We start from the raw sequence: 10538 nt of genomic DNA, 5'->3' as shown, positions 1-10538 counted from the left end.
TACAAAACATTAGCTGGGCGTGGTGGCAGGCGCCTGTAATCCCAGCTACTTGGGAAACTGAGGCAGGAGAATCGCTTGTACCCTGGAGGCGGAGGGTGCAGTGAGCCGAGATCACACCACTGCACTACAGCCTGGCAACAGAGTGAGACTCCGTCTCAAAAAAATAAAATAATCTTTAATATTTGAGAAATTTTTAACTCACTGAGCAAACATAAGGAAAAAAAAATTGGGAAGAAGTTACAGGACAATGAAATTTTAGCTCAGTTCTCAATTTGTCCTAGAAATTCTTACGTCAGCCCTGAGATCACTGACTTTCTAAAGCTATTGGTGTAGATATTCAAAGAAATTGCCTATGCATTAAGTTTAAATTATCTGTCATTATTATGCAAAAAATAATGAGCTTTGAGTAAATCATGTAATTAGGAACAGCTTTCACATCAGTATCATATTTTCTCGTCTTTTTATTAAATGTGCAATTTACCTAAAGAAGGAAGAAAAAAGGAAAAATAAGAGAAGAATTGAGTGAACACGCATAGTGTCAACTCTCTAACTTATGAATGTTAAAATGAGAAATTTAAAACTACCCATTATTAATGTACTATGTATAAAATATCTATCTATGTATCTATATCTATATCTATAGTCAAACATGTAGCCATTTGTCTACAAGAAGAGATGGACGGCAAGTAAAGTGTCATTAATAGTTTTCTAATGAGATATCTTCATATTGAATCTTATCCCAAATTAAAGATTATTTTTAAAGGTAAAATATAAGATAGTTTTTAGATAGAACTTATAAATTCATAGAGGAATTCAGTTGAATAAAACATTGACCTTGTTTTTATTACCTAATTTGTTACCAATTTTCTTATTCTTTTTTTGTCATTTTATGTTTTTATGTTTTTATTTTATTTTATTTTTTTGAGACAGAGTCGCACTCTGTTGCCAGGCTGGAATGCAGTGGTGTGATCTCGGCTCACTGCACCCTCCACCTCCAGGGTTCCAGCTATTCTCCTGCCTCAGCTTCCCAAGTAGCTGGGATTACAGGCGCCCGCCACCACACCCAGGTAATGTTTTGTATTTTTAGGAGAGACGGGTTTTCACCATGTTGGCCAGGCTGGTCTCAATCTCTTGACCTCGTGATCTGCCCACTTCAGCCTCCAAAAGTGCTGGGGTTACAGGCGTGAACCACCGCGCCCGTCCTATGTTTTTATTTTAGTGGTTTTGGGGGGAACAGGTTGTGTTTGGTTACACGAGTAAGTTCTTTAGTGTTGTATTTGGAGATTTTGGTGCACCCAACACCCGAGCACTGTATACTGTGCCTAGTGCGTAGTATTTTATCCCTCACACTCCTCCCACCTTTCCCCCTGAGTCTCCAAAGTCCATTGTATCGTTCTTATACCTTTGTGTCCTTATAGTTTAGCTCCCACATGAGTGAGAACATAGGATGTTTGGTTTTCCTCTCCTGAGTTAGTTCACTTAGCATGTTTCCAGCGTTCTGTTTTTGACTCATTGCTAGCTGCTTCTAAATGTCATACGCACACTTATGCATCCGTCAATTTACTGTATTTTATTATATTCTTGTATCTAATATTTTTTTCTATAAAGCATTAAAAAATATATAATTTGGATTTAAATAATTAGTTTTGATGATAATTTTCCTCCTCTCTTCCCTCAGACTTCTAACAGCATCATGGAACTTTTTGCTTTACCATCACATCAACTCTTCACATACTTCAATCTGGCTTGATCGTTTGCCATGTTTATCTATTTATAAAATTTTCATCCACTTAACCATCTTTTTATTTTTCTCATTTTTATTTTAGTTTCAGTGCCTCTAATCTTTCTTCTCTCCTTACTCGTATACCAATAGAATTTTTGAGCTATCAGCAAATATAATAAGTAAATATTTTCGTAAAGTTAAGTGCACTAAAAGTTATTGAGATGCAGATTGAGTTGGCAATGATAAATTGGTAAGAGGGAAAAACAATCACAGGAGGCTACTTGGGATTTGATAGACATTCAATAAAACAGAAGGTATTTCTCACTTACTTCCTGCTCTGGTCTTTAGCAGGAGCAACTTAGAGAATGAAAAGTTCTTAACTCCAAAGAAGATAATCCCCCGACAAGGATTATCTTTGGCAAGGAGCCAAAGACATTAACTTTCTTTGGAATTTGTGTTATGAGAAAAACATGTAGTGTTACTTCAAGAGCAGAATAACAGAAATAAGTATTCTCCTACTAGAGCATCTCAGGTCTTTCTGAGGACTGTTGCCATGATTTTACTTCTTATATAGTACAGGAAATTTTATAAAATGCATGTTTATTTTTTGTTTAGTCATGTGTCTGTTGCTTGTGATAACTTTCTCAGAGACAGATTTATCCCAAGATAAAAAATTGATCCAAAATCCAATATAGTAGAACGTATAATTTATACGTTACTGTATATTTTTGTGTCCCTTAGATGAGCCCTTCATACATCTTTCATTCACTGTTTGCCATCCAGTAAGATGGAATAAAAATCTGGTCAAAGCAGACCGCATTGAACTCAATGAGTACTTTAATATGGGAGTTTCTGACTATTGTGCTTTTTTTTTTTTGTTATACTTTGTTATAATTCGTATAGTATAGTCAATGTTGTAGAAAGTTATAAAATGCATGTTATCTAAAGTTAAGTTGAAAACATTAGTAATTCATAGAAATTATATTGATCCTTTGATCTGTTCATTCTTTCCTTGACATTTTTTTCTCCTAAATGACAATATGGTAAGAGTGATTACTTTAACTACACAGTGCCTGCTTTCAACATTGCATAAATCATAAATTGCAAATAAGTTGATAGAATGGATTAATACAAGGATGAGATAATTAATGACATTTTGATTTAAACTCCTAATCTATATTTTATATTAGGTATATGCAATAAAGTGATATTTATTAAGGATATCTGTTAATGTGGTTCAAAATAAAGAACATGCTATTAATCCGTTTTAAAATAGTAAAACTGTATTTGAGAAAGGAGGAAAAATATTTATTATAGACATACATGTAGTATATTAATAAATTTTATGCATCATTCATATTATATATTTGATTACAACCTAAAATAATAAACTTATTAGAATTAATAGGTTTATTTCACTTTGTATCATTTTAAACAAATGGTGAAATGATTTTTATTGTTTCAAGAAAATAAATAATAATGAAAACCTGGTATAATTAAGGAGTAACAGAAAATTCATTGTGTCTCCTAGATGACCATGATTCTGAATTCAATTTTTTAACTTGTCTAAAAATGAATGTTGGGGAAGATAAATTTTGACAATAAGGATATAACAAAGTCCTTGAAAAGATAATTTTTAAAAAGTTAAACAGTTCATCTTGAGATTGATAAATCCAGATTATCATGAAAAAAAGTTATGATGCTTAGCACTTGGATCATCTACAGAATAATTAAGGTTATTTAGATAACTGTACTCAGTCCTGATGAAGGAAGTAACCCAGTTTGTATCTCTGTGAATGTTGGGTACTGAATTGTGCTGATGTTTTAATGAGACTTTAATATTTCATGATACTCCTCACATGGCCTTGATTATTATCTAATATTTCTATAGCCAGGAGAATTAATTTTAATAATGAGATTCATAGATAGAGGAATGAGAATCAGAAATCAGGACACAACTATACCTCTCATACTAATTATGCAGGTTTTTTAGGCATTATTAGATTGTTGGGTCTGAGGTCTTTACAAAGAAACTAAGCTAATAGATGTAATAATATAGCAGTACATTTTAATTAAATACATGTAGAATTGTTACATTTATGTCCCTATTGTCTATTTATGCCACCTATGCATAATTATTCATATTTCTAAATACTTTAGGAATTATAGAAACAAAAAAAGATAGTCTTTGTTTTCAATAATATTATAGGCTATTTTGGTAGATAAGACCTTCTCCTCTGAATTAACTACATAAAAATTTGTGTCCCTCTGTTGACAAATATGAAAAAAGTCGGTTACTCGGCAAATTTATTATTACTAAGGAAATCCAAGATAGAAAACACAGTTTTATATGTTTACAAATGAGTGCAAAAGTACAGTTAGAATGAATTTTGATTTCTTCACTGCTACTCATTATGTTAGTGAGCTCCTTGGTGAAAAGAAGCAGATGTCTATTAGGCAGGCCAAAGATTAATTAGCATAGTTTAAAACAGTTGTAAAAGATAATGTGTGTCATGCAACTCTTCTCACAGGAGTGAAGGAATTTTTCTCCCCCACATGCTTGAAATGCTGCAGCTGTAGAGAGCACTTTGCTGTTAATCCTCTGGTAGAATTGTCTGAGATTGAGTCCCATTCTCACAAGAGCATATTCCAGTTAGTCAACACACACAGCAACATGTTCTAGCCACTTTACCCCAATTGTCCCGCTATGATGAGGACTTAGCCAAAAATTATTTGCCAAGGCTAATGTTGAGAAAGGTATTTCCTAGGTTTCTTTCTAGGATTTTTATAGTTTGAGTTCTTGTATTTAAATCTTTAATTCATCTTGAGTTAATTTTTGTAAATGGTGAGAGGTAAGGCTCTTGTTTCATTATTCTGCATATGGCTATCCAGTTTTCCTGCATCATTTATTGAATGAGGAGTCCTTTCCTCATCATTTGTCTTTGTTGGCTTTGTTAGGTAAGGGGCTTTAGTTCTGAGTTTTCTATTCTGTTCCATCAGTCTAAATGTCTGCTTTTATACCAGTACGAGGCTCTTTTGGTTACTGTAGCCTTGTAATATAGTTTGAAGTCCAGTAGTTTGATGATTCTAGCTGTGTTCTTTTTGCTTAGGATTGCTTTGGCTATTTGGGCTCTTTTTTTGTTCTATATGAATTTTAAAATAGCTTTTTTCTAGTTCTATGAAAAGTGACATTGGTAGTTTGATAAGAATAGGGTTGAATCTATAAAACGCTTTTTGCAATATGGCTATTTTAATAATATTGAGTCTTCCAATACATAAGCATGGAGTGTTTTTCTTTTATTTGTGTCATCTCTGATTTCTTTCAGCAGCATTTTGTAGTTCTTGTAGAGAACTTTGGTAGACCTCTTCAGTTAACTGTATTCCTAGGTATTTCATTTCTTGGTATGTGTTGCTATTGTAAATAGGACTGTGTTCCTGATTTACACTTAGCCTGGGCATTATTTTTGTATACAAGTGCTACTGACTTCTATACATTAATTTTATATCTTGAAACATTACTAAAATAGTTTATCAGTTCTAGTAGATTTTCACCAGTCTTTGGGGTTTTCTAGATATATAATTATATCACCAACAGTGAGAGAGTTTAATTTCTCCTTTTCTCATTTGGATACCTTTTACTTTCTTGTGTCTTGCCTAATTGTTCAGACAATCAAATCTTTCATTACTTTCATTACTATGCTGAATGGTAGTGGCAATAGTGCCCATCCTTGCCTTGTTCCATTTCTCAGGGGGAATAATTCCAGGTTTTGCCCATTCAGCCCATTCAGTATAATATTAGCTATGAGTTTGTCATAGTTGGCTGTCAATATTCTGAGGTAAGTTCTTTCAATGCCTACTCTGTTGAGGGATTTTATTATGAAGGAATGTTGAATTTTATTGAAAGCATTTTCTGTGTCTATTGAGATGACCATGTAGTTTTTGCTTTTAATTCTACTTATGTGGAGAATCACATTGATCGAGAGGAAACCAAACTTGCATCCCAGTAAAAAAAAAAAAAAAAAAAAAAATCTAGTTGTTTGTGGTGAATTGGCTTTTTACTATGCTGCTGAATTCAGTTGGTTAGTATTTTGTTGAGGATGTTTGGGTCTAAGTTCATCAGGGATATTGACCTTGAGTTTTCTTAGTTTGTCATGCCTTTGCCAAATTTTAGTATTAGGCTGATGCTGGCTTCATAGAATGAGCAGAACACAGTTATCCTCCTCAATTTTTTGGAATAGTTTCAGTAGGATTGTTACTAGTTCTTCTTTATACATCTGGTAGAATTCAGCTTATATACTTATATACTTATATAAGTAAACTCGTGTCAAATGGGGCTGGTGTACAGAATATTGTATCACCTGGAAATTAAACTTAGTACAAAATAAATATTTTTTCTGAATTTGTCTCTCCTCTCATCCTCCACCCTCAAGTAAGCCCCAGTGTCTGTTCTTCCTCTTTTTATGTCCATGTATTATCATCATTTAGCTCTCACTTATAAGTGAGAACATGTGACATTTGATTTACTTTCTCAGCAAAATTTTGCTAAGGATAATGGCCTCCAGCTCCACCCATGTCCCTGCAAAGAACACAATCTTGTTCTATTTTATGGCTGCATAGTATTCCATGGTATATATGTACCACATTTTCTTTATTCAGTCTACCATTGGTGGGTGTTTAGGTTGATTCCATGTTTTTGCTGTAGTGAATAGTGCTGCAATGAACACATGCATGCAAATGTGTTTTTATGATAGGAATAGTATCCTTGTCTTGTGCCAGTTTTCAACTTTTTCCCAATCAGTATGATGTTGGCTGTGGGTTTATCATAGATGGCTCTTATTATTTTGAGGTATGTTCCTTCAATATCTTGTTTATTGAAAGTTTTTAACATGTTGAGTATTATCAAAAGCCTTTTCTGCATCTATTGAGATAATCCTGTTTTTTTTGTCTTTAGTTCTGTTTGTGATGAATCACATTTATCGATTTGCATATGTTGAACTAACCTTGCAACCCAAGAATAAAGCCTACTTTATCACGGTGGATTAGCTTTTTGATGTGGTGCTGGATTCAGTTTGTTTTTGCTGAAGATTTTTGCATCAGTGTTTATCAAGAGAATTTGCCTGAAGTTTTCTTTTGTTATTGCACCTCTGCCAAGTTTTGGTAATGGGATAATTCTGGCCTAGAGTTCTTCCTTAATTTTTTGGAATAGTTTCAGATGAATGGTACTCCCTCTCCTTTTTGCATCTGATAGAATTTGGCAGTGAATCCAGCTGGTCCTGAGATAGACAGTAGAACATTTATTACTGGTTAGTGGTCATTTTTTTTAGTTAGTAGGCTATTTATTACTAATTCAACCTCATTTCTCACTGTGGTTCTGTGCAGGGCTTCAATTTCTTCCTGTTTCAGTCTTAGGAGGAAGGTGTATGTGTCCACAAATTTATCAATTTCTCATAGCTTTTCCTAGCTTTTGTCCCTAGACATGTTAATTGTAGTTCCTGATGGTTATTTGTAATTTGTGGGGTCCATGGTTATGTCCCCCTTTTTCATCTCTAGTTTCGTTTTTTTGGATATTCTCTGTTTTCTTCTTTGTTATTCAAGCTAGAGGTCTTTCTATCTTATTAAATTTTAAAAATCTACAAACTCCTGGATTTGTTTATCTTTTCAATGGTTTTTTGTATCTCAATCTCCTCCAATTGACTTATGATTTTTGGTTACTTGTTTTCTTATTTCTAGTTTTGGAGTTGGTTTTCTCTCCCTTCTCTAGTTCTTTCAGTTGTGATATTAGGTTGTTAATTTGAAATCTTTCTAAGATTTTGATGTGGACATTGAGTGCTATGAATTTCCCTCTTAACACTGCCTTAGCTGTGTCTCAGAGATTCTGGCATGTTGCATCTTTGTTCTCATGAGTTTCAAAGAACTTCTTGATTTTTGCCTTAATTTTGTTATTTATCCAAAAGTCATTCAGGAGTAGGTTGCTTAATTTCCATGTAATTGTATGGTTTGGGGCAATTTTTTAAATCTTCATTTCTATTTTTATTGAATTGTGGTCCAAGAGTGTGGTTGGTATGATTTCAGGTTTTGTTCATTTGCTGAGGATTGTTTTATGTCTGATTGTGTAGTCCATTTTAGAGGATGTGTATGTGCAGATGAGAAGAATGTTTATTCTATTGTTTTGGGGTGGAGAGTTCTATAGTTGTCTATTGGGCCTATTTGTTCTATTATTCAGGTCCTGAATAGCTTTGTTAAATTTCTGCCTTAATATTTTGTGTAATACTATAGGTAGAGTGTTGAAGTCTTCCACTATTTTTGTGTAAGCATTTAAGTGTCTTCATAGTTCTCTAAGAACTTGCTTTATGAATCTGGGGGCTCATGTGTTTAGTGCATATATATTTAGAATAGTTAGGTCTTTCTGTTGAATTGAATCCTTTACCATTATGTAATGCTTTTCTTTGTCTTTTTTGATTGTTGTAGGCTTAAAGTCTGTTTCATCTAAAATTAGAATTGCAACCCTTGCTTTTTTTCTGATTTCCATTTACTTGGTAAATTTTCCTCCCTTCTTTTATTTTGAGCATATGGTTGTCATTGCAAGTGAGATGGGTCTCTTAAAGACAGCATACAATTTGGTCTTGCTTTTTTATTCAGCTTGCCACTTTTTGCCTTTTAATTGGGGCATTTAGCCAATGTACATTCAAGGTTAATATTGATATGTGTGGATTTGCCCCTATCCTTGTGTTTTTAGCTGGTTATTATGCAGACTTGTTTATGTGGTTGCTTTATAGTGTCACTGTCCTGTATACTTAAGTGTTTTCATAGTGACTAGTAACAGTGTTTCCTTTTCATATTTAGTGATTCTTTCAGTAGCACATGCAAGGCAGAACTGGTGGAAACTAATTTTGTCAGCATTTGATTGCCTGAAAATGATTTTATTTCTCCTATACCTATAAAGATTAGTTTGGCTCTATGTGAAGTTCTTGATTGGAGATTTCTTTTCTTTAGGAATGTTGAATTTAGAACCTCAGTCTCTTCTGGATTGTAAAGTTCCTGTTGAAAGGTTCTGTGTTAGCCTGAGAGTGTTACCTTCGTAAGTGACTGGCCCTTTCTGTCTAGCTGCCTTTAACATCCTTTCTATACTTCAATCTTGGAAAATCTTATCGTTATGTTTCTTGAGAATGATCTTCTTGTGTAGTATCTTGCTGGCTTTCTCTGTAATTCCTGTATTTGAATGTTGGCCTGTCTAGTGAGGTGGGGAGGTTTCCATGGACGATATCCTAAAATAAGTTTTACAATTAGTTTGCTTTCTCCCCACCTCTTTCACTGATACCAATTATTCATAAATTTCCCTCTTAACATAATCCCATATTTCTTAGAGGGTTTTGTTCATTCCTTTATATATATATATATATATATATATATATATATATATATATATATATATTTTTTTTTTTTTTTTTTTTTTTTTTTTTTTTTGTCTGACTGTCTATTTCAGAGAGCTTGTCTTCAAGCTCTCAGATTTTCTTCCTCAGCTCCATCTATTCTGCTTTTAATACTTGTAATTGCATTTGGGAAATTCTTATGGTGTGTTTTTCAGCTCTATCAGGTCAATTAGGTGCTTTTTAATACTGGCTATTTTGTCTATTAGCTCTTGTATCATTTTATTGTGATTCTTACTTTTCCTGGATTGAGTTTTGCTGTTCTCCTGAACCTCAGTGATCTTCCCACCTACCCATATTCTGAATTCTATTTCTGTCATTTCAGCCATCTCAGTCTTGTTAAGAGCCTTTGTTGGAAAACTAGTGAAGTCATTTTATGAACATAAGTAACTCTGGCCACTTGAGTTACCAGAGTTCTTGCCATGTTCTTTCTCATCAGGTTGTGTGGGTGTTTTTTCTTCTTAATCTGTGGTGTAAATTGAGTTCAGTCAGTGGACTTCTTTTCTGGTGTTTGCACAGGGTCGAGACTTTGTGCAGAGTCATCATTATTGACTGATTCTTGTCTTTGGTTTCACAGGAAGGTATGTTACCAAAGTATTCTTAGTGTTGAAGTTTGAGGTGTAATCAAGTTGGTGGCACTTAGGCAGAGTGGTCAGTTGGTAGGCCATTGTCCAGTCATGTGGCTTTCCTGTATTTTCTCACAGTTGCATCCATGATTCTCCTCAATGCTCTGAATTTGTGGGCTCCTCACCCACTTGAGTGGTGGCTATAGATTATGGCTTGGCACTCTCAGGCTGCTCACTGCATTTGTGACAATCTCAAGATTTATGATTGTTCCACAACTTGGAGGTGGTAGAGGAAGAGAACTTAGCAGTGATTGTGGCCAAAGGTCTTTCACTTGCCTCCTGGGGCTGCACCCCAGAGAGATGTAGGTATGATTTGGCTCTGCCCCCACCCAAATCTCATTTTGTGTTGTAATTCCCATAATACTCATGTGTCATGGGAGAAACCCAATGTGAGGTAATTGAAACATGGGGGCAGTTACCTCCATGCTAATATTGTGATAATATATGAGTTTTCACAAGATCTGATAGTTTTGTGTGGGGCTTTCTCCCTTTTTGCTCATTCTTCTTCTCCCTGCCACCATGTAAGGAAGGATATGCTGGCTTCCCTTTCTGTCGTGGTTTTAAGTTTCCTGAGGCCTCCTCAGCCATCCAGAACTGTGAGTCGATTAAGCCAATTTCCTTTATAAATTACCCAGTCTTGAGTATGTCTTTACTTGAATGTGAGCATGGACTAATATAGTAAATTGATACCAGGAGTGGGGAACTGCTGTAAACATAACAAAAATGTGAAAGAGACTTTGGAACTGGGTAACAGGCAGAGGT

This window comes from Macaca mulatta, chromosome 17 (genome assembly GCF_049350105.2).
Source record: "Macaca mulatta isolate MMU2019108-1 chromosome 17, T2T-MMU8v2.0, whole genome shotgun sequence".
Taxonomy (NCBI): domain Eukaryota; kingdom Metazoa; phylum Chordata; class Mammalia; order Primates; family Cercopithecidae; genus Macaca; species Macaca mulatta.
Note: the sequence above shows the minus strand (reverse complement) of the source record.